At 38.8% G+C, this 24050-nt stretch overlaps 1 protein-coding gene and 3 long non-coding RNA genes across 11 annotated transcripts in view; 1 reads left to right on the top strand and 3 right to left on the bottom strand.

Annotated features, from left to right (window-relative positions):
• Window positions 1–537: 537 nt before the first annotated feature.
• Window positions 538–11421, bottom strand: LOC309496141. Of its 8 annotated transcripts, none has more exons than XR_014204966.1 (6): window positions 10348–11421; window positions 10191–10246; window positions 9716–9788; window positions 8401–9452; window positions 691–779; window positions 538–615 (listed from the first exon to the last, which is right to left on the bottom strand). It is a non-coding gene; the product is annotated as an uncharacterized lncRNA (long non-coding RNA). The 8 variants fall into 8 exon arrangements; XR_014204967.1 differs by having other exon boundaries at window positions 733–779; XR_014204969.1 differs by having other exon boundaries at window positions 538–779; window positions 8401–8531; window positions 8936–9452.
• Window positions 4480–4942, bottom strand: LOC309496178. Its single transcript, XR_014205035.1, has 3 exons — window positions 4797–4942; window positions 4621–4722; window positions 4480–4539 (listed from the first exon to the last, which is right to left on the bottom strand). It is a non-coding gene; the product is annotated as an uncharacterized lncRNA (long non-coding RNA).
• On the bottom strand, window positions 7835–8269 carry LOC309496964. Its single transcript, XR_014205300.1, has 3 exons — window positions 8152–8269; window positions 7976–8077; window positions 7835–7894 (listed from the first exon to the last, which is right to left on the bottom strand). It is a non-coding gene; the product is annotated as an uncharacterized lncRNA (long non-coding RNA).
• Window positions 11422–22013: 10592 nt separating the features above from the next.
• The window catches only part of LOC309496045 (NACHT, LRR and PYD domains-containing protein 12-like), a 40801-nt gene continuing 38764 nt past the window's right edge, over window positions 22014–24050 (top strand). The window contains exon 1 of the mRNA XM_082165980.1: window positions 22014–22110. The gene's annotated coding sequence lies outside the window, so the exon portion shown is untranslated. The remainder of the gene's footprint in view (window positions 22111–24050) is intronic.

The raw sequence follows: 24050 nt of genomic DNA, 5'->3' as shown, positions 1-24050 counted from the left end.
ATTGGTCTTGAATTGCACATATTTAATGGTTTCCATTACAGTTTTGTATTGGTTCTGATGGTTTCATTACAAATTTGTATTGGTCTTGAATTGCACATATTTAATGGTTTCCATTACAGTTTTGTATTGGTTCTGATGGTTTCATTACAAATTTGTATTGGTCTTGATTTGCACATATTTAATGGTTTCCATTACAGTTTTGTATTGGTTCTGATGGTTTCATTACAAATTTGTATTGGTCTTGATTTGCACATATTTAATGGTTTCCATTACAGTTTTGTATTGGCTAAGATTTGTAGGTTTAATGCTTTTAGCTGTTAATAATTAGGACATTAATTATATTTTTAATAAATTAATTTGAATTATAACTACTATTATACACAATTGATATAAACTTCACACCAACTTTTCAATAGCTTACAGCTCAGGTTTTGTTTTGCAAAGAATGAAGAACTTGCACCTGAAATAAAAATTATAGTATTAAGACCTGCTTTTTTTTACTCAACCCAGCTGGAAATAAACATCTGACACAAAACATTAATATTACATTTTTATTATTTGATTCACAGTTATTCTTTTACATTGTGTGGCTTCACTGGGGCTGACTGATTAGACCTGCAAAAAGAAGGAGAATTCATTAGGAAAATGTACCTCTTAAACCACATGACCAGTACATAAGATTATCCATACATTATATATTTAAATATATTCATCCAACATCTTTGGGCATACTTTGATACCCATTTTTCTGTGGGTATCATGACTCCATGTCCTAGATCCTAAAAAAAAAAAAACATTAATATGCAGAATAAGACCATTTTAGCTAATTTAAAAGTAGAGGTCGACCATTATATTGGTCTTACTGATTAGTTGGCACCAATAGGTAGCAGGCAGGCTTGGCAGAGTTACTTTAAAAATGTATTCCGTTACAGTTACAAATTACTTAAAAAAAAAAAAAAAGTATTCAGTAACATAATCCAACTACCACAATATGAAAGTAATGTAATATGGTTACTTTTGGATTACTTTAAGGTCACATATATAAGTCAAGCAAGAAGAAATATTATATAAAAAAAAAATATTTTATTTATTAAGAATTTGGTCCAGTGTACAATATTTGCACAATATAAACTATTCAAGAAAATGTCATATAGCTGTAAGTAACTACAGTGCTATGCATAAGTTTAGACACCCATGCTAAAGTTGACTAAAAAAAGAGGAATAAAAAATCATCTTTTGGAAATTGAACTTAATGCCTTAATTAAAAAAAATTGGAAAAATCCAACCTTTAAGGACACCAATTTTCTTTGTGAATGAATAATGTATCGTAAATAAATAAATGTTCTTCCTTAAAATACAGGGTGCATAAGTCTGGACACCCCTATGTTAAATTCCCATAGAGGCAGGCAGATTTTTATTTTTAATGGCCAGTTACTTCATGGATCCAGGATACTATGCATCCTGATGAAGTTCCCTTGGCCTTTGGAATTAAAATAGCCCCACATCATCACATAGCCTTCACCATACCTAGAGATTGACATGGTTTTATTTCAGTTAGCCTAATAGCTGGTTTGATTTGCATTGAGAGATGATCTTATGGAAAGTACTCCATGCCAATCTCTAGTTATGGTGAAGGCTATGTGATGATGTGAAAATTAATATTCGAATGTGGAAAAACGCCCTCGGTAGCAGAGGCGTGGCTGTCTGCTTTGCGAGTGGGCGCGCTGCCTGAGGGGTCAGGGACGGGGTAACAGGAAGAAGCGTTAACGTTAAACAGAAACATTACTAAAGTGTAGGCTACTGTAATGACTGAATAGATATTGCATGAATAAGGTAGGTTAGATACAGCAGTTTCATGCACTGCAGTCTTCCACTGGTTTGATTATTTACCGTTTCATGTCAAGGAAAAGTTCCATGTTTACCACAGCACAGCTCGCTCAGAGCGTTCAATGTCGGTTCTATATACTGTAAAACTTCAATTAATGTTAATAATATTTGTTTCAATCACTGAATGAAGCCTGCTATATAAGAGTCACGACCTTAAATTGCTTGCACAAAACTCTAGATCAGCACTCAACATTTGCTTATTGTTGTTGTTCTTTTAAACCGTTATGCGCAGAGAGCGTGACGAGCTCATTCGCGCCGCAAGACCTCCAGACGCGCGTAAACGTGTCTTTACATTGACTTAACATTGAAATCACTCGCACCAGACGCTCTATTCGCTTGAGGACTCGATGCTCTATTCGCTCTACCTAGCTTGAGGGTGAGGGCGAGAGAGAGAAAGAGTGCCTGCGAGTGCGAGTGAGCGAGAGTGAGGTCTGCGGTCTTGGCCATTAGTTGATTTACTTGTTTTTGTGTAGGTAATACGTTGTCAAATGTGTTTAAACTTAAATAAACTACCTACAAGTAGTTATGTCTCTTTGTATTAATTTGTCCTGTTATTGCGCGTCATTGACAAAATGCGGAACCAGATGTTCGAATAGTTCGAATATAGGCTATTTGTTGTTTTTTTTAGAGGGAATAGTCGAAAGTCATTTTTGAGAAATTTTGACAGCCCTAATGAGTATTACATGCACACAGTGTTGCCTTGGGCTTGCGCGCTAGTGACCGACAACACAGAAACGAAGAGACAGCTAGCTGCCCTGCTGGAGTTACATCGTATGCCGGTGGAGCGTGTGGCGACATATAATACATAATACATAGTTTTATTTTAAAAAAGGAGCTTTAAACACAACCTTATCAGAGCTAATGATAATGACCTGTATTGTTATATATTTATGTAGTCTTGATTTGGGTGTGTACAGTGGTTTTACATTTAAAAGGGTTGTAAAGCAAAAAAGTTAATGTCAAGCCCTGGTTATCAGTATCGATCCTCCTAATATTCCATATGTGTCCCCGTAAAACGGTGTCCTCATAGACCAGGATTCTGTCAAACTAACACAACACACTGAGATTCTCTAGTCAAGTTAAACATCAGGAACATGTTCTTATGATGTCCCCATAAAACTGTGTCCTCATAAAACAGGTGTAAGACACAAACAACCTGACATAATAAACACCCATATTATGTGATGCATTAAAGCCATGAACATATTGTTTTATCATTCATACCTATCTGTGGTAGTGATATTGCAGTATAGGCCTCTGTGAAGCCAGGATATGTAAAGACTATGCCATGTTATTTTACAGTTGATTACTCAATTTCTGTACCTAAATTAGACTTACCGGTACCTGGAATATGAGGCAAAGTTTATTTCACATCTTTGTTACATTTTTTTACCTATGCTTGCAATTTATTATTTTCTATGCAGATGCAAACCCCTACAAAATCACACCAATCATTCTAGAATGATTAATTATTTCCAAATAGAGCTATTTAAGTCATTTGGTGAAATAGTTTTTATTGAGATATTGCATTATATATTGCAGAAAAAATGAAATATTGCAATATCAGTTTTTTTGCAATATCGTGCAGGTTTATTACCGTGGGTCATTTTTAACCTTTAATATTACCTTATGTGGCAGTTCACTCTCTTAAGCGCAACACAATACCAATTATGGCACAAAATAGACTACGCCACCCCGGAAAATGGGCCGGGGACCCGCTTGTACATCAAGTGCAAAGCACACAGATACGTGGTGACTGGGTCAGATAACAGACAACAAGGAAACGTTTCGAATCGTTTATTAAATACAAATAAGAAACACAATACCAAAAGGCATAATACAAACATACATTAGAATAAATATATCAACCATAGCACTTATCCATTTCAGAATTGGGGGTTCGGTTCGTCTGCCCGGTAAACACTGCAACAATTAGTACTCTCACCACACAGCACCCCAATCACCCTCTGTGAACACTGCAAGCGATAAGCACACCACCACCACACCAGAAGACATGGGCGTGGAGCTGGCACCCCAACTCTGAATAAAAGGAAGAAAGGACAAATTGAGACATAAGCAACCATACACACACACGCACACAGCACTTTCCACGTAATAGTCTTTTGGTTTGTGGACCGATGGAATCAGTTGTTTACACATAAAAGTAACCACTCACTGGCCAGCGCTCATTAATAGCTTTCCAACACTGCGTTGCCTGATGATTACAGTATTTTAAAAGTATACCCTTCTCCGGTCGGATTTAGAAATACATGTAAGACATTCAAAAACAGACAATAACAATTTTACAAACGTAAATACTTTCAATGACAATGTTTCAACTAAAACAATTCAAGTAGAAATGACAACTCAGTTATTCGCCGCTGTACCCCAGCCCGAAGATCAGCACTGAATTTGCTAGATTTGGGATGCGTCACTACGGCCGAAAATGCGCTATTGTTCCGGCCGTCTCAAGACGGATGAGAGATAAGAGAAGGTAGCCTATTAGTCAGATGATCACAACAAATACGCGGTTCCAGTAATAGTCACTGAGAAATGGTCGAGGAGTTTCCGGCAAGGGGAGACACAATCCACTCGGTCGTCACTAAGCCCAGCTACCCCCACCAAGCCTGCTGCAGCACCTTCCTCGTATCACTATCAAAAATACAACGCACAACGTTTGTAAATTTGAGTTTATGATCTCATTAACCGGACATTCAAATAGGTATGACTTACCGCTTGTTGGTGACTCGCACCACCCAGTGTACTCCGTAGAGTGCAAATTACTGGCTCGCCATGACGGGCGTTAAGCGACGCGTCTGATACTCCGCAGTCGCACTGTAAATTAAATGGGTCTTAACTTATCCTTCCCAACGCACATTAAAAATTAAGCAGCTACCAGTAATTCTTACCTCCCAATCCTAAACACTGCGCGCCCAAATGACGTCACGTCCAGAACCCAGAATGACGCGCTCCCTTAGACGCCATTCTCATCCCTTTTATATCCGCCACGCATACTGAACCCGCCCCTAATCCTTATCATGGTGGATCGCATCACCACAATCCACCCCCCCATTGGTCATCGTAGTCCCGACGATGAACAAACCTCAGGAATCATCCTAGAGACCAAAAGGGGAGACGATTCATCACTGCAAATTACGACAGCGGATAACATAGCACCTCTTCCCACATCCGCCACTGCCTTTGGCAAGCGATGGATACTTAAAACAAACTGACCAGCTATTGCCTTAACCTTTAAAAAGACAACCCCTGAAGGGAAACTGGCGACATGGATATTAAAAGAATGGAAAGGAAGCGTAAATTTTGCACCACACCGCAAAACACTTATCACAAGTGCTCCTTCATGACGTCTACAATGAGAAACACAGGAGATACTGGCTACAAGCACTCTTGCCATGACGGCTACACACGAAAAACACGAGACACTTGTTACAAGTGCTCTGCCATGACGGCTACACACGAAAAACGCGAGACACTTGTTACAAGTGCTCTGCCATGACGGCTACACGAGAAACACTGGTTACGAGCATTCTTGCCATGACGGCTATACGACGAGGAACACGAGACACTTATTACCAGTGCTCTGCCATGACGGCTATATGAGAAACACGATAACACTAGTTACAAGCACTCTTGCCATGACGGCTACACGACGAGAAACACGAGACACTTGTTACAAGTGCTCTGCCATGACGGCTATATGAGAAACACGATAACACTAGTTACAAGCACTCTTGCCATGACGGCTACACGACGAGAAACACGAGACACTTGTTACAAGTGCCCTGCCATGACGGCTACACACGAAAAACACGAGACACTTGTTACAAGTGCTCTGCCAGGACGGCTACACACGAAAAACACGAGAAACACTGGTTACGAGCATTCTTGCCATGACGGCTATACGACGAGGAACACGAGACACTTATTACCAGTGCTCTGCCATGACGGCTATACGAGAAACACGATAACACTAGTTACAAGCACTCTTGCCATGACGGCTACACGACGAGAAACACGAGACACTTGTTACAAGTGCCCTGCCATGACGGCTACATATGACTAAAAACAGCCACATAATTCCCGCAATGCTAAAATACTCCTAGTGCAATCCCCCCGTTAAACACGAGGGTGATACCTAATCTCCTCCCGTGCTTCCCCCTCCAACAGTGTTGCAGCAGGCTTTTGCCGAACTAATTGCTTCAATTCCCTACGCAATGCATTATTGAAAACGCATTCAATAGATTGGTCCCTCACCATTACATCTGTATTTGAAATGACATACAGAGACTGTTGTTTAAGTTTATCAAACAGACCCAACAGTGCCAGGGAGAACTCTTGTAATGTTTCCCCCTCCAGTTGACGCCGAAAATAAACAGCCTCTTGCAGTGCAGCATAAAATTTGGCGCAACCATATAGCTCACGCAGTACTAAGACAATTCTTTCTGGATCATCTTTATACATACTAGATCGATATTTTATTTCGTCTCGCGCCTCTCCTTCAAGATGATTAAACAGAAAGGAAACCTTTTCAGCTGTCGTCATGTTCCGCATACACGCCAAAGCCTCCTCGACCCATCCCTCAATGGCCATACGGGACCTACCATTAAACTTTGGACAACGGCGTTCTCGCGGAATGAAAACCAACCGTTCAACGGTACCGATATTAGAGTCAGAAACACTAGGCGTTGCCGGCCGTGACGCACTACTAGAGGCCGCGCCAGGAGAAGGCGGCTCAACCGGCGCCCGTTCCTGTCGCAGTCGCTCACTATCAGCCTTCAATTGGGCCACAAGCTCTCTCATTTCCTGTAATTCAGCTTCCATAATTAAACACTAAAGGATACTTACCAAACGAATCTCCACTGAGTTGTCACAACTAAACAAAAGAAACACATAAAGAGAAAAACAATAATCACAATGTCTGAATCTAAACCACAGTCACAACACCCTGCCGACTATACGCCAAATGTGGCAGTTCACTCTCTTAAGCGCAACACAATACCAATTATGGCACAAAATAGACTACGCCACCCCGGAAAATGGGCCGGGGACCCGCTTGTACATCAAGTGCAAAGCACACAGATACGTGGTGACTGGGTCAGATAACAGACAACAAGGAAACGTTTCGAATCGTTTATTAAATACAAATAAGAAACACAATACCAAAAGGCATAATACAAACATACATTAGAATAAATATATCAACCATAGCACTTATCCATTTCAGAATTGGGGGTTCGGTTCGTCTGCCCGGTAAACACTGCAACAATTAGTACTCTCACCACACAGCACCCCAATCACCCTCTGTGAACACTGCAAGCGATAAGCACACCACCACCACACCAGAAGACATGGGCGTGGAGCTGGCACCCCAACTCTGAATAAAAGGAAGAAAGGACAAATTGAGACATAAGCAACCATACACACACACGCACACAGCACTTTCCACGTAATAGTCTTTTGGTTTGTGGACCGATGGAATCAGTTGTTTACACATAAAAGTAACCACTCACTGGCCAGCGCTCATTAATAGCTTTCCAACACTGCGTTGCCTGATGATTACAGTATTTTAAAAGTATACCCTTCTCCGGTCGGATTTAGAAATACATGTAAGACATTCAAAAACAGACAATAACAATTTTACAAACGTAAATACTTTCAATGACAATGTTTCAACTAAAACAATTCAAGTAGAAATGACAACTCAGTTATTCGCCGCTGTACCCCAGCCCGAAGATCAGCACTGAATTTGCTAGATTTGGGATGCGTCACTACGGCCGAAAATGCGCTATTGTTCCGGCCGTCTCAAGACGGATGAGAGATAAGAGAAGGTAGCCTATTAGTCAGATGATCACAACAAATACGCGGTTCCAGTAATAGTCACTGAGAAATGGTCGAGGAGTTTCCGGCAAGGGGAGACACAATCCACTCGGTCGTCACTAAGCCCAGCTACCCCCACCAAGCCTGCTGCAGCACCTTCCTCGTATCACTATCAAAAATACAACGCACAACGTTTGTAAATTTGAGTTTATGATCTCATTAACCGGACATTCAAATAGGTATGACTTACCGCTTGTTGGTGACTCGCACCACCCAGTGTACTCCGTAGAGTGCAAATTACTGGCTCGCCATGACGGGCGTTAAGCGACGCGTCTGATACTCCGCAGTCGCACTGTAAATTAAATGGGTCTTAACTTATCCTTCCCAACGCACATTAAAAATTAAGCAGCTACCAGTAATTCTTACCTCCCAATCCTAAACACTGCGCGCCCAAATGACGTCACGTCCAGAACCCAGAATGACGCGCTCCCTTAGACGCCATTCTCATCCCTTTTATATCCGCCACGCATACTGAACCCGCCCCTAATCCTTATCATGGTGGATCGCATCACCACACTTATAATAATAAAACAAGTAAAATCATCACTGTAAATAACACATAATGTACCTGCTTTATTAAACAGTGTCACTTAAGCATGGAAACACTGAACTCACCTTTATAATGATTGCTGAATCTGCCCTGGAGCTCATCTTTGTCATTCTCCCGAAGTGTAAACTGTATGTCCTCCTCCAGATCTTGATCTTCTCCTTCACTGACTCACTTCAGCCATTATCTCATGTGTCTGCTGTCATAGAAAAAGACCCTCAATAATCCTGACCATTGCATTTCTTTTGACATATTATTCAACAAGCTTAAACTTAAGACATAAACTGTGTTTAAGTGAATACTCTCCAAGCTCCAAGGAATATATTGTAAATGAAATTCGGGAGAACCGACCACAAATGTGCAGCATATGTTGTCCTTTTTCATACTCTTACAGCGGATTGCAAAGGGAAAAAAAAGAAAATGATCACGAGGAAAAGAAAGCAGCGACTGAAAAGAGCTCTTGCCATAGATATTCTTGTTATAACATGTCACGTTAAAATACCAAGTATAACGTTATTCTCATGATGTCTGAAAATAAATCATGAAGGAAAATTGACAGCTCATCCAGTCAAACTGTCGGATCAGCTTTATCTGTAGGGCTACCTTATGATTTGAAATGATTCGTTTCAGCCTTTTTGAAGTTCCCCAAACCAGAAGTGCCACCCATAATTCAAAACGCAGTAAGGTCGTCAGGAATAAGGTGGATAGAAACAGCTGGTGAGATAGAATTGGCAAGACAATGTATTTAATAAATAATGCGTGTAATTTCTTCAGTACCGTCAGCAGAACCGATAACGTCCAAGCTTATCAATACTGCGGTCTTCCATAATTCCAAATTTCCATAATTTGATCAAAAAAAATTATCACAAGGAAAAGAAAGCAGTGACTGAAAAGAGCTCTTGCCATAGATATTCTTGTTATAACATGTCACGTTAAAATACCAAGTATAACGTTATTCTATAGTGGCAGCTATTGTGAAACTCACCACAATAAAAAAAGAGTGTAGATGGTATCAAGGTCTTGTCCTGAAGAATCACAGGGCCAAACGATAGGGATTATGTCTCATCTGAGTTGGACAGTATGGTGTCAGTCTCACTGGCCAACATAATTCAAAACAGACCTAGAGAAATAAAAATAAAATATACCAATGACCATGATATCCTGTTATCATAATAGTTCAATTAATTATTATAACTACGACCATTATAACATTATATTTGTCACCTATTATTTAGCTGATTATTTAGCCTACAGGCTTCTCAAGGACAATCTGACCTGGGGTTAATGATTTTAAAATGTGAGACTTCTTTCAAAAGCATAAATCTTACAGACCCCAGACTTTTGGACAGTAGTGCACTGTATGTTTGAGGTGGTTTTGCTTACTAGTCATATGGTTCATAGCCGTGGAGATTTTCTTGGACGGGGGTGCAGCAGGCCTTCAGCATGATGATCTATTCTAGAACATAACATGCTATTTGTCACAGAGCCAACAATGTTACATAGGATTTACAATAGAACATTTACAAGCTAGAGCAGAGGTGAAATGCAGAAAAGAGAAAGAATTATATATATATATATATATATATATATATATATATATATATATATATATATATATATATATATAATTCTTAAGATAATGTATTGTGAAATAAAGTGACGTCACTGATTAACAGTAAAGTGCATTCTTTTAGGTTAAATAAATTAGCTTACTTCCAATCACCCATTGACAAATTACCAGCAAAACAAAACTATCAAAAATTGTTATCTACACAAAGATGTGGTTAAAACCCCAAATTTTCATAAACAAGAGCTCCAGTCTATAGCCTTAACTTAACGTAAATTAGGCCTAACTTACCTCTTCTGAAAACGGTTGAGATGCTAACGGACTTTTTTGAAGACACAAAACCATTTCTATAAAGTAAATATTCAACAGAAGCGTGTCAATTACACGTAATAAAGGTGTCAGGGACGTTTGTATGTATTATTTGTGTGAATTTGTTGACTAAACTCACCTGAAAGCAGTGAAAACAACAGCGAGAGACGCGAGTTTTGCTGTTTGTCAGTTGATGACGTTTCCCCGTTTCCATCTGCTCTCGCGTGACGCGCTCGCTCCAGTGTTTGAATGTTCACGCGCATTAAAACACTTAAAAGTCACGCAGCACTTAAATAAACATCTAGAATTAAAACATATAACATCATTTAAAATACCATTAATATTAAATCATGAATTTTAAACTCATTGTGTAGGTCTATGACCCATTCATGTGCAAAATGTCAGACCCCAGTTTATATGCCAGGTTTTGTTACAATACTAATAATTGCGTTATATAACAATGGCAAACAAAACAAAAAACAAAAAAAAATCTGGGTTCCAATTATTATTATTATTATTATTATTATATATATGTGATATATATGTGATATATATATATATATATATATATATATATATATATATGATATATATAAGATGTAAGATGTTCATCAGCTTGGCCAGGCTGGGAGACCAGCTAAAACCAGCTGACCACCAAATTGTCCAGGCTGGGAAACCAGCTTGATCATACATGCCAGCTGGGAGACCAGATAAAACCAGCTAAGCCAGGCTGGGAGACCAACTAAAGCCAGCTACTTCCATCTTAAACCAGCTAAGACCAGCCAACCAGCTTAAGCAGGTTTTAGCTGGATTTTTCAGCAGGGAGGCCAGGTGTTGATGTTGACGAGGAAGAGAGCCAAACAGCCAATGTAACGGGTAACGTTACGCTATCGAGCTCATTATCCAGTAGGATTGTCTCGATTATTTTAATAAATTTGATTATTAAAAAAGAAAAAGAAAAACTTTAGTAGCCTACATACGGCGGAGGTGATCCAGCAAAGTCTGACATACTTATTGAAGAATAACTTTTGATTTTTAATAGACAAATAAATAAATAAAAACCCAGAGAAAAGGAGAAGAATTCTCATCGGATATCAAAATAAAAGTCTTCACACAACATATACCTGTTAAATAAAAGTATTACAGTGAAACAGATGAGACAGTGGTCATAAGTTTCATATTTCTTTGTCATTTTATTTTTTGTAGAGCCTATTTTTAAAAGGTTATTTTAAAACTTTAAGAAAAGCATTTTGAATAGCTTGTAGCAGTGTGCTACATATTGTGTACTGTTGTTAAACAGTAGCCTAGTGTTCAAAGATACATTTCAATATTATAAAATACATCATTTGTGATATACAGTATATAACTATGAACCTACGTGAATATGTGTATGAGCAGACCTACACACAACTATACCTTAAACAGAGATGTTGCTTTTTTAAAGGCATGCAGTGTAACAGTCACTACGTTTACATGCAGCCAATATCCGGGTTATGGTCGGGTTAGGGTCACTATTTGGGTTTCTGAAACATTCGGAATAACGCGTTTACATGCGTGAGCAGAGAGAGTTACTCCTGTATACATGGAATTTACAATATCCCGATGTAAACGGCGACGCGCGGTTAGCGTCTGGACGTACGGACTTCCTTAAGACGCAATATGCGTCATTTCCGATTCTTTTTCCTGTATCCAAAGGCAACAACAACAGCAGCAGCATGCGGATAATGAATAGTTCGGGGCAGATAGCGATCGCCTTTGTTTGCGCTTTCCTCCTCGCTCCAAAAGTGTGGTGCTGTGCTGCGTCTCGCCATGTTCACCTCTACTTCTTGTTTACTTCCGGTATACTGCACGCGGGTTTCTGTATGCGCCGTCTCTACTCAAAAGACCAAGATTCCTTGCGAATAGAACATGTGCAGAACAGAGTTTCCGCTAGAAAAAAATGGTGCCGGTCAAAGTGACCGGCAGAGATTTCGTTTTCCGGACATTTTGATGATATGCCGGTCAAAAATTGCCTCTTAATTAGTCAAGTTGAGGAAAACTGGAGGCAGGCTACACTTAAAAAATGACATAATCAGGCCGTATAGAATGCAACATGTTTATTAGCCTAACTTTCAAATAGACGGAAAAAAAAAACATGAACGTCCGATTGGCGTCAATCAACGCCAATTGTTTTTACTATGGTTTCACATTCATAGTTTAACAAACCAACCCCCCTTCCCCACATAAAATATCTGAATATCTCGCGGTGTAAATAGCCGCATTTCCATTACAGATTTGCGCAAATGTTTTGCGCTATCTAAATATCGATAAAAAACTATTGCGAAATGACGGCGTTTCCATTAACCGATGTTATATGCGACTAAACGTCCTTTTTTCTCTCACGATAAGTCATTTCAAAAATCACGGCAACGGACGTTGGTTTATATAATATCACAGCCACCGCATTAGACATTATTATTATGATTAATGGAAGGAGACGTGGCGTGTTATCCAAGCATTAATGGCAGGGAAAGACCCTTGTACTGCGAACGACACATAAGGAGTTTATGGGTGTTTCGCCCTCATTTCTGCTCCGAGGTTTTGATTGTGGCATTTATTTGAGATTTAGAATCCAGTATTCCTATAGGCTAATTATTGTTTCTTTTATGAATTTAATAAAGAACTCTGTCTCGTATTCTGTCCAAACGATCCATGTAGGCTACTTTTGTCCATTCTTTTTTAACCCGTAATTGAAAAACGAAAAATGAACGGTTGTTGTCTTTTTAAAACGCAAAGTTGAACACCAAAATTTTAATTTGAACTGGCTACACAAACTGCTGCGCAAAAAAGTAAATACCGACGCATTTTCTGATTTTTGTTTACGACTTTTTGCCCCTTTATTAAACATTTAAAATATTCACAAATTAATATGGAAAACATGTTGATTTTACTGGTTTTCAAAGGCCAAATTAGAACCTGGAATTGATGTTTTTCCCGCAGTGCTGAATGAGAAGAGCCATTCATATTATGAATAAACTATTGTTTTCTAAGTGTCGGCTAAAATCACATCTCCATCTCCGCTGTTAAGCAGATGCGCTTTTAGAGAGAAATGCACCTTTCATACGGATTAGGTACATAATCAGAAGGTATTAGCTTTCGATTCGAATTTGTTCGTTTTAAAGTGGACATTTCAAGCTTTAGCCTACATATTTTGTTTCAATTCTCACGCTCCAGTTTATGGAGATCATGAATGCGTCTGATTGTTTTATTTTATTTTACAAAAGCACAACGTTTTCTTGTTATTGTGAGTTTACACAAATAAAAGTAGTTGAGAATAATGTATTATTATTTTCTGTATGACCAGAAATGATCGAGTATTTTAAGTTGTTTCCACTGTTAATAGGAAAATGCAAGTGTTCGCGCCCGCGCCTCCGTGCCATGCAGTGCGCGCTCCACACTCAGCTTTGTTACTTTTTTGCATAAAAGCGACTTCTAAATATAGCTTATTAAATGTTATAATATAATAAAATAATATAAAATGATTATTATTTGCGTAGCTATACATGGACCTCAAACACACCGCGTCTTCTAAGTCAGGTGACTGCAAATGCGCAAAAACTGTTTCCATTGCAGTTTTGCGAAATATTCCTTTTTCGAATTGCCTGAAAAACCACCTCATGCGAGCATAAAAACGTTCTTGCGATAAACGGGAGTTTTTGCGAAATTAACGTGTTTCCATTGTGCGTATTTTTAATTCGCAATTTCAATTTGCGCAATTTGAAGGGTAGCCTAATGGAAACGCGGCTAGTGTCTCTCCACAACTTGCAATGCGCATAAGCCGCGTAACCTTGTTCTCCGCAAGGCGACTTCGCTGCTTCGTCTTGATCCGATTCTGCTTTTTCTCCGGTGGTGGTGGAGCTGTCTGGACATCTGAGGCTTCAGGCGTTCCTGATTCACCATCGTCCGTCGCGTCTGGCCTCTGAAAAAAGCTTTTACGGCTAGTCTGCCTGGGCCTGGCCATATTTGAAATGTCTCACTCATTCGTTCGTTGTTTAGGTCTATATTACAGCCGTTTTAGGCGTGCGCTTTATTTGAAATGCAGCATGCGATGTTGTTTAATAACTTTCAAACGGTAGAGCCTGTTCCTTTATAACATAGCCAAAGGTCGGTGTATTTTTGTTTTATACATTTTAGGCTTATTCTCAAATTCAGATTGTGTTAGGGGGGCGGGATTATTAGGTAATTTTAATCGGACAATTTGACCGGAGAGATTTAATTTTGTCGGACATTTCATTTTTTTTTCGGCCAATGTCCGGTAATTACCGGACAACGGAAACCCTGGCGCAGAACACAAATCAATGTCCCTTTTGATGGGGATATGCCGATACGCGTTTACATGACCAAATATTCGGGTTAGAAAGGGGGTACCCCAGGTATAATATCCGGGTTTTTAAAAACCGGGATATGAGCATATCCGGGTTTTTGCCGGTGTTTACATGGCCGTGCGCGACCGGGTTATTGCTAATATCCCGGTTTTGAACGGGTTATTGGCTGCATGTAAACGTAGTCATTGATTATATTGTTGTCGAAAGCATAATCACCTGACCTGGGACTTGCTTAATCAGGTAATCATTCATATTCCTGAATCTGTATTCAATTTGAGAAATGTAACTGATTTCCATTCAGTTTAGCTTGTTTACATTAAAACACAATAACAAAAAACATATTGTGTTTATTAAGAAAGTGACTGACATGGCTATTTTGTGATATTTAAAGAGATTAAGGTCTATATAAGGTGAATCTGCAGCTTCAAAGGGATAGTTCAGCCTGAAATGAAAATGATGTCATAATTTACTCACCCTCAAGTTGTTCCAAACCTGTATGAATTTCTTTCTTCTGCTGAACACAAAAGATGATAGAGTGAATCATGCCGCCACTTATCAACGGCCACTGTCAACTTTCTGGTTACCAACATTCTTTAAAACATCTTATTTTGTGTTCAACAGAAGAAAGAAACTCATACAGGTTTGGAACAACTTGAGGGTGAGTAAATGACAACAGAAATTTCATTTCGGGCTGAACCATCCCTTTAAAGAAATTTTCATTGAAAAAAACTAAGTTCTTTTATTCTACAAGATAAACTTGTTACTTGAATGCTACGTAGTTGTTTCACAGAAAATGAACTGAGATATAGTTAATTGCTATAGCTCAGAGGTGTTCCTCTTCATGAAGAGTTTAGCTCCAACACCTTCTTCTTCTTCTTCTTCTTCTTCTTGTGTTTAATGGCGGTTGGCAAACCATTTAACGGTGCATTACCGCCACCAACTGGACTAGCTCCAACACCTGCCTGGAAGTGTTCATTGGCTGCGTCCCAATTCGCATACTATCCGTCCTAATTAGTATGCGAAACTAGATTTAGAATGTCCCAAATCGAAGTATGTTGAAATGAGTATTCCAAAGATACCCGGATGGTCTACTATTTCCGGTTAGAATTCGAAGTGCAGATCAATGCACACTCTAACGGCTAATATTGCCCACAACCCATTGCTTGCGGGAGGGAGGAGCTTTGCGGTGATGGTGGTGATGTAAAGGCAGTCGGATGCTGCAGCGGAGATGCGCCCTCAGTTTTTAAGTGTAAGAATTCAAATGTTTAACCCTAATTAAAGTTATATTTTATTGTCTCGTAATATTAATGGGTTTATGTTGTGCCAAAAAAGTACCGTGTTTATCTTGTAGGGTCCGATGAAGATACTGAGCGCCTCATTGCAGGCTACAAAACAATAAATAAAAAGGCTCTAGTGTCATGCAAGTGTCTTTTTTATGTATTTCTTTTTATGTTTCTGACTTATTTGTAGTAATACTGTGGCTGTACAAATGTTAACTTTATCAGTCCAACCAAAGAAACATGGTTACTACACTTTTACTATGGTAAAAGCATGGTTCATTTTCATCGGGGTATTTTTAAGTATTATACATAACTTAAGTATAAGATTAAGTATAAAATACGTTAAACAATAGTTACACTATAAACTTTAAATATTTTAACTCAGAAAATAAGTAGCTTTCGTTACACACATTTGCACATGAACGTCAGAACCAGCAGCCTCACAAACGACCTGCGTTTGGTTGATCTACGACGACGCCCTGCTTCACTCCTACATTTGGTAAAACACATTGTAAATGTATTGTGGAAAAAAAGATGGGAATAGTAAATAAAATTATATTGGATATATAAGAATGAATGAAATGTCAAATGATGCGTAACTAGGCAACCACGTTCTCGTTTACGTTGCATGACGTCATCGAAGTATGTCCCAGAACGTGCATACTCTTTTGCTACACACTTTTTTCATCACAAAAAAAAGTACATACTTTTAGGTCGTAGTATAAGTAGGCGAATTGGGACTCAGCCATTGATTCTAATGACCTTGATTAGCTTGATTAGCTGCCTCAGGTGTGTTTAATTAGGGCTGGAGATAAAATCGGACACCCCTGCCATAGTGCTTTCTTTTGATATTGAAGCATTAATAGATTTTAGACAAATAAATTAAATTAGCAGAATTTAACGCTACTATAATCGTAGTTAGAATATTTTGTGTTCAGTGACTTTTTTTTAAAGTGAATCATATTGTGTTTAGTATATTAACATTCTTGAATGTGGCAACTGAATTGACTCGTTCTTGAGTAACATCGTGCTTTGAGTAACAACAACCCAAAGGAAAAGAGGCAGTAGTCTGGTGTAAGACATAATTTTTATAAAAACCATAACTGTTGGACCACCTGTAGTTATGACATCAGACTTCTGAAGCCAATTTTATTTTTAAAGGTTGAAATGCTTTTGTCCTATTTCTCCCCCTTTCTTTTTTTAAAGAATGATATTTTAATATATTTTTTGTCATTGATTGATTGAATAAAATAAATTGACTCAACTGCTGGAAAGGTGTCATTTATAGTTTAAAAGGTTTTCGCCAAATTTTGAAATGGTCAGGAATTTGTTGACGCACCATTGAAGTGTAGTTGAAATATTAATGTTGTTTCAACATGAACTTGGTACATCAGATGGGAACATTGTTTGACATTCCTTTTCAGTTGTATTTTCAGTGTTTCAACAAAATGTATTTAGAATCAATATCACATTGATCAAACCATATTACCAAATATTATTTCTGTTAATTTCAGTGTTAATTCAACAGCAGTGATGTAGATTCAACATCATAGTGTAACGTTGATTCAACAATATTACCATTGATTACTTTTGTTAATTTCAGTTTTGATTCAGCATCGGTGATGTAGAATCAATCATAGATAGATCGATAGATAGATACTTTTTATTCATCCCGAAGGAAATTTAAAGGACAAGTTCGGTATTTTACACTTAAAGCCCTGTTTACAGATCGTATCTGATGAAATAGAACGGTTAAGATTAAAATTTGGACACATGCTCCTGTCCCGAGAATTTTAGGTTTATTTAGCTTTTGTGGACCTATTTTGCCAAACGCGTCTCACCCGTGATTCTTCCGTTGAGAGCTTGAATAATAGACACTCCAGCCCAGTTGGTGGCGATAATGCACCTTTGCCAATTGCAAGCAAACCACGGGCATTTCATTGAATACACAGAAGAAGCAGAAGAAGAAGCGAAATAAACCTAAAAATCTCGGGACAGCAGCATGTGTCCAAATTTTAATCTTAACCGTTCTATTTCATCAGATACGATCTGTAAACAGGGCTTTAAGTGTAAAATACCGAACTTGTCCTTTAAGACATCCAGTAGCTTAGACAGCACACATACATCACACATACAAAGATAAAAGTAATGATAATAAAACATATATATATATATATATATAAATATTAACTATGACTATGAATATTAACTATCGGCTGGCTATAGTAGGACAATCCATGACAGAAAATAAATAAATAAATAAATAATAAAATGAAAATGTTAACTATATAATTGACAGACAGCTGAGAGACATAGACTCTTGCTTAAAAGTCCATCTCTCCCCTCCCCCTTTGTGTGGTATTGAAGAGCTGGATGGCCCTGGGGACAAAGGACCTCCTAAACCTGTCTGTAGAGCATGACAGTGACATAAATCTGCTACTGAACCTGCTCTTCTGTTTAATGAACGTGCTATGTAGCGTGTGGCGATCATTGTCCATGATCGCCAGCAACCTGCTCATGGTCCGTTTCTCTGCAGTAGCTGTGAGTGACTCTAGCTCAATGCCGACAACAGAGCCAGCTTTCTTTACCAGTCTATTCAGTCGCCCAGCATCTCTCTTCTTAGTACTGCCTCCCCAGCACACCACAGCATAAAACAGGACCCTGGCAATGACTGACTGGTAAAACATCCTGAGTAGCTTACTGCAGATATTGAATGACCTCAGTCTCCTCAGGAAATAGAGCCGACTTTGCCCTTTCCGATACAGCGCATCCGAGTTGGCTGACCAGTCCAGCTTATTGTCCAAGTGTACCCCCAGGTACTTATATGTGCTGACCACCTCCACATTGACCCCCTCAATGGAGACTGGTTGCATGTGTGGCTTTGATCTCCTAAAATCCACCACCAACTCTTTGGTCTTTGTTGCATTCAGCTGCAGATGGTTGAGCCTGCACCATTGCACAAAGTCATTAACCAGGTTCCTGTACTCATACTCCTGTCCATCCCTAATACACCCCACAATTGCTGTGTCATCCGAAAACTTCTGCATGTGGCATGACTCCGAGTTGTAGCTGAAGTCAGAAGTGTACAGGGTGAACAGGAACGGTGAAAGCACAGTCCCCTGAGGCGCTCCAGTGCTACATACCACAGTCTCTGAGAAGCAGTCCTTCAGCCTTACGAACTGTGGTCTCTCCGTCAGGTAGTCTTTTATCCAGGATACCAGGTGAGCATCAACCCCCATCTGCACCAGCTTATCCCTCAATCTGGCAGGCTGAATGGTGTTAAAGGCGCTAGAAAAATCAAAGAACATAATTCTCACAGCACTTTTTCCCTTATCCAGATGAGAATGCACTCTGTGCAGTAGGTACATGATGGCATCATCCACGCCCACCTTCTCCTGGTATGCAAACTGAAGCCGGTCAAGTGAGTGGCTGACTTGTGGTCTCAGGATGTGAAGTGTAATGTTGATTCAGTAGCATTACCATTGATTTTTTGTTCAACATAGTTTCAACATTAAAGGAACACTCCACCGTTTTTTTTAAATAGGGCTTATTCACCTTCTTTCCTACATTTAGATAGGTGGGCAAATGCATTTTTGTCTCAGTGCATGCGTTGTTTTAGTTTGACAGGGTCGGCGCTAGCTTAGCTTAGCACAATGAATGGAATCCTTTGTTGCCAGCTAGCATGGCCTGAGTAAAAGTAAAAAAACAAACAAAAAAAACACCTAATTACTTCTTGTGGCCTGCGTATTCACAACGAGTACAAATAGCAATGCAGATTAACACTAGGTGATTTCCTAGGCAGATATTGACTTGGGACTATATTAGGGGGAAGCACAGGCGAAGCACTGCTGCTTAGGCGAAGCACTGCTACTTGGGCGCAGAGATATCACACAACACATGAAATGTGAATATGTGGTATAATATGTGAATGTGAATACAGGTATAATATGGGTCGATCTATACATGAAGAGTTCAGATGCAAAAGCCTCTAAATGCCATCTGAGATTTTCTTATAGAATGATCATTTTTATCAAGCTTGTGTATTTAAGTTCAGTAATTTCACTTAAATGACAATTAATAGGTAATCTTCATTGCCATTTGAGTGAAATTATTGAATTTAAATATACGAGCTTGATAAAAATGATCATTCTATAAGAAAATTTCAGATGGCATTTAGAGGCTTTTGCATCTGAACTCTTCACATGTATGAAGTGGGAGAGAGGCCGCACTATGCTTAAATATATTTTTATTGTTATTTACACAGACGCGTTTCAGCGCGTGCCTTCTTCAGTGTGCACACTGAAGAAGGCACGCGCCGAAACTCGTCTGTGCAACTAAAAATAAAAATATATTTAAGCATAGTGCGGCCTCTCTCCCACTTCATGTATTATAATTATCTAGGCCAGCACTCTTAAAATTGACAAGTGTACACATTGAGTGAAGCCTGCTCCTATCCACATTTACTTTTCGATCTATACATGCGTCATGTTTAAAATAATCACTTACTCTGTGGACAGTTGTCCATTTGGTCCATTCGGCGTGGGGCTTTTTTTCCAGTTCACTTTATCACACCGGGAAAAAAAATAGAGTAAAAGTTACTGCAGGATGGATCAACGCCGTGAAATCCTCGGTAGCTGTGAGACAACTGCCGGCACGCTCATCTTGATCTGACGCGCTGAGCCTGGTCATCGATGGCAAAAAATGTCCCACTCTCTACAGCTCAGACACTATTTCAGTCGGGATAGATTGGCATATTCCCCCACATTCACACCACCAGTTCGTGTTGGCTCTCATCCTCACGTCCTCAGGCTGTTGAGCGATCGCAATCTCCTCCTCCTGTCATTCTATTTCCAAAGCACGCAGCTCATCTTCTGAAAACTCAGGTATGGTTCTGGCTCTTGATTGTCTGAGAAGTCACCCTCTTCGTCTCTCACAAAATTAGCCATGTTCATTGCCATTCATGTACTGTAGGAAAAATAGCCAGCTACTATTCACGCCGGTATGTTGACATTTCATGTGTTGCGTGATATCTCTGCGCCCAAGTAGCAGTGCTTCGCCTGTGTTTCCCCCTAATATAGTCCCAATTCAATATCTGCCTAGGAAATCTCCTAGTGTTAATCTGCATTGCTATTTGTACTCGTTGTGAATATGCAGGCCACAAGAAGTAATTAGGTGTTTTTTTTATTTTTTTTATCACTTTTACTCAGGCCATGCTAGCTGGCAACAAAGGATTCCATTCATTATGCTAAGCTAAGCTAGCGCCGACCCTGTCAAACTAAAACAACGCATTTGCCCACCTATCTAAATGTAGGAAAGAGGGTGAATAAGCCCTATTTAAAAAACGGTGGAGTGTTCCTTTAACTGAGGGTGCAAAAGTGATGTTGATCAAATATCACTTTGTAATGCTGAATCAATACTATTACCGTTGATTTTTGGTTGAAATCTCAATATTATTTCAATATTAACCGAGGGTGCAAGAGTGATGCTAAAGCAACATCACTTTCTAACGTCATTTCAATGTAATCAGCGTTGGCGCAGAGAACGCAAAAGCTTTGAAAAAATGTTTCCTCCCATCCCATATTTTTTCCACCACCATGTCCCTTTAGGGGCTCCGTAGGTTCTTTAGGAAAACTGTCACCTTAAGAGCACAGCAGCCCCCTGGTAAGACTCAAGATTTTTAGTTGAGTGGCTCCTCACTTTTGTTGTGCAAAGTGTCAGGGGAAAATAAAGAGGATTCCCCAGTTGACAAATGCCACCTCAGCGTGAAATCTGCTGCCGATTAAAGTAATACTACCCTGACTGAAGATGGCAATGGGAAAAAAGGACATCTGTCAAGCTGACACTGCTGTAACAGTGGATATCAATAATGACGATCTTCAACTGCTATATGTCCAAAATGTGACTGCTTTCAGGAAGATCACGGCTACAACCTAGAGTCTCCGGGGGCTTTGAAATCAGTCCACAGAGCAAGTTTTAAAATAAAATACAGGAAAAGGCTTAGAAGCCAAAAGTCCAGGTGTGTAAAGAAATAAGTTTGCACTTTAAAGGGTGTTTTTCACCAAAGAAGCCTCACTCACAACATATCACAACTCCTTTTGAAACTGGTTCAACTAGTTTTCTGAAAGAGTTGTTTTAACAGGTTTGAGTTCTGAAGAAAACTCCCCCCTCCACAGTCCTTAATGACTTTCAAAATAACTTCTGCTCAAGACAGATCAAGATCAGTGGAGGAACAAGGAACACCAATCATCATTATCCATGGTTAGTAAATACTACTTTATAAAATACTAATAGATTTAGATTTAGATTTAAAAGTGTCATTGTATGGATTCACATTGATCTAAACTTAATATACAGCATTGATACATTGTTTATACAGAACTTTGCAGATTTAAACAACACAGATTTCTGAAGGCTCATTTGTCTCTTTATCTCTCTTCATAAATAGCCTCATTCATCTCACAACATTTATTACTCATTTAGATTAGGAGATTTTTTTCCAAAGATTTTTCACTACATGATTGTCGTGGCCAAAATAATTAATAATAAAAATCAGTGGCGTGCACAGACCTCCTCCGGGGCAGGGGCAGAAGGACCAAAAAGGGCACTTTAAAAAAAAAAACATTTATTTTTTAAATAAATCACCTGTATTTAAAGCAGTACCCGTTTGTCTGTTGTGTTTTTATATATTTGAATGACTTCCTCACGATTATCTGGAATATCTCGCTAGTAGGTAATTATGAGGAATTCATGTTCAGTTATGTTGATGTTATAATTTTTATGTTATGTATTCATTAAAGTGTTAGCTATCATGAAATCAGTCACACTTTACGATAAGGTTTCATTAGTTAAATTTGTTTACATGAACTAAGAATGCACTTCTACAGCATTTATTAATCTTAGTAAATATTAATTTCAGCATTTACTAAAACATTATTAAAATCAAAAGTTGTATTTGTTAACATACCCGTTTAATCCCACCGGTTACAATTGTGACCGCAAATTTTTTCTTATTTCTGGAAGCTCTAAAAGTGCTGTTATTGGCTTTGGGCAAGAAATTCTACTTTTAAACGAAAAAAATTTGATTGTCTTGATTAAAATTTATTATTGTCATGTGACTAGTGTGAAAGGTCACATGATCAGATCAGTTTATTTCCTGCTTGCACATCTAGAAGATGTCTTCCTCACACTACTACAAAAAGTAGTATATAAAAAAACCTTAATTAACAGATAGAACTATCAAATTTTGTACATATATTCTTTAAAGGGTCTACTACTGATATATTTTGAGAATTATACTCCTGCATATTTTGCTGGTAAGAGGTGTAAATTTGTTAATGGTCACAATTGTGACCGGTAGTATAACACAGTGTTTCAGTTGAAAACAGGTGTAACAGTGTAACATGTTTTGGCTGTTAATCCTAGTTATCAATTGTTTATTTTTTACAGTTTAAAACTATCAGATGTGTTGGACCTCCTAGATGTATGTGACCCCACAGGTGCTCTGTGCAGCAAACAGAGGCAATTAAAACTGACTGTGATGGTGATGGCTAAGATAGGGAGTACCAGGGTGAAATGGTCTATTGCCAGGTAGATTAATGAATGGTGATGCAGAGGTGAAACATCTGGAGGATGAGGCAGATGTTCATGAGAACCAATTGGTGTGCCCCAAACATGAACACAAACAACCCTTTCTACAAACGTACGGCCCATCTTCAGTGCACTGAATGAGTGCACACACATCTCCCTGAAACTGGCCTATAGGACAGGGCCCAAGTGTAGTCCTTGGTCTACTCTATCCCATAGAGGTCTAGCCGAACAAGGAGAAGTTCCTCCAGGGTGTAACTTTGTCCATGACAACCTTTTCATCTCACTAAGCCTCCTTCATGAAATTACAAAGCGAGGTTATGGATGTCTTGGAATGTGTTGTGTAAATAGGCCTAATTAAAGAATTTTAATTAATTCTGACTATGGTGTTTCCCACCGGTCACTATTGTGACCGAGTATAAAACCTAATATTTCACTAACTTAACCAACATAAAATCAATGAGGGCATAAAGTTTGTGTGTTAGGGAGGTCTAAGGAGTAAAATGCATGTATTCAAATTGCAAGAAAAAATTTGGGATTAAACGGTGACATAACATGAACAAACAATTAAAAGTTGTATTATTATTAACTAAGATGAACAAATAGGCCTACAG

This window comes from Leuciscus leuciscus, assembly GCF_965113295.1.
Source record: "Leuciscus leuciscus genome assembly, chromosome: 4".
NCBI lineage: Eukaryota > Metazoa > Chordata > Actinopteri > Cypriniformes > Leuciscidae > Leuciscus > Leuciscus leuciscus.
Note: the sequence above shows the minus strand (reverse complement) of the source record. Positions and strands in the feature narration are given on the sequence as shown.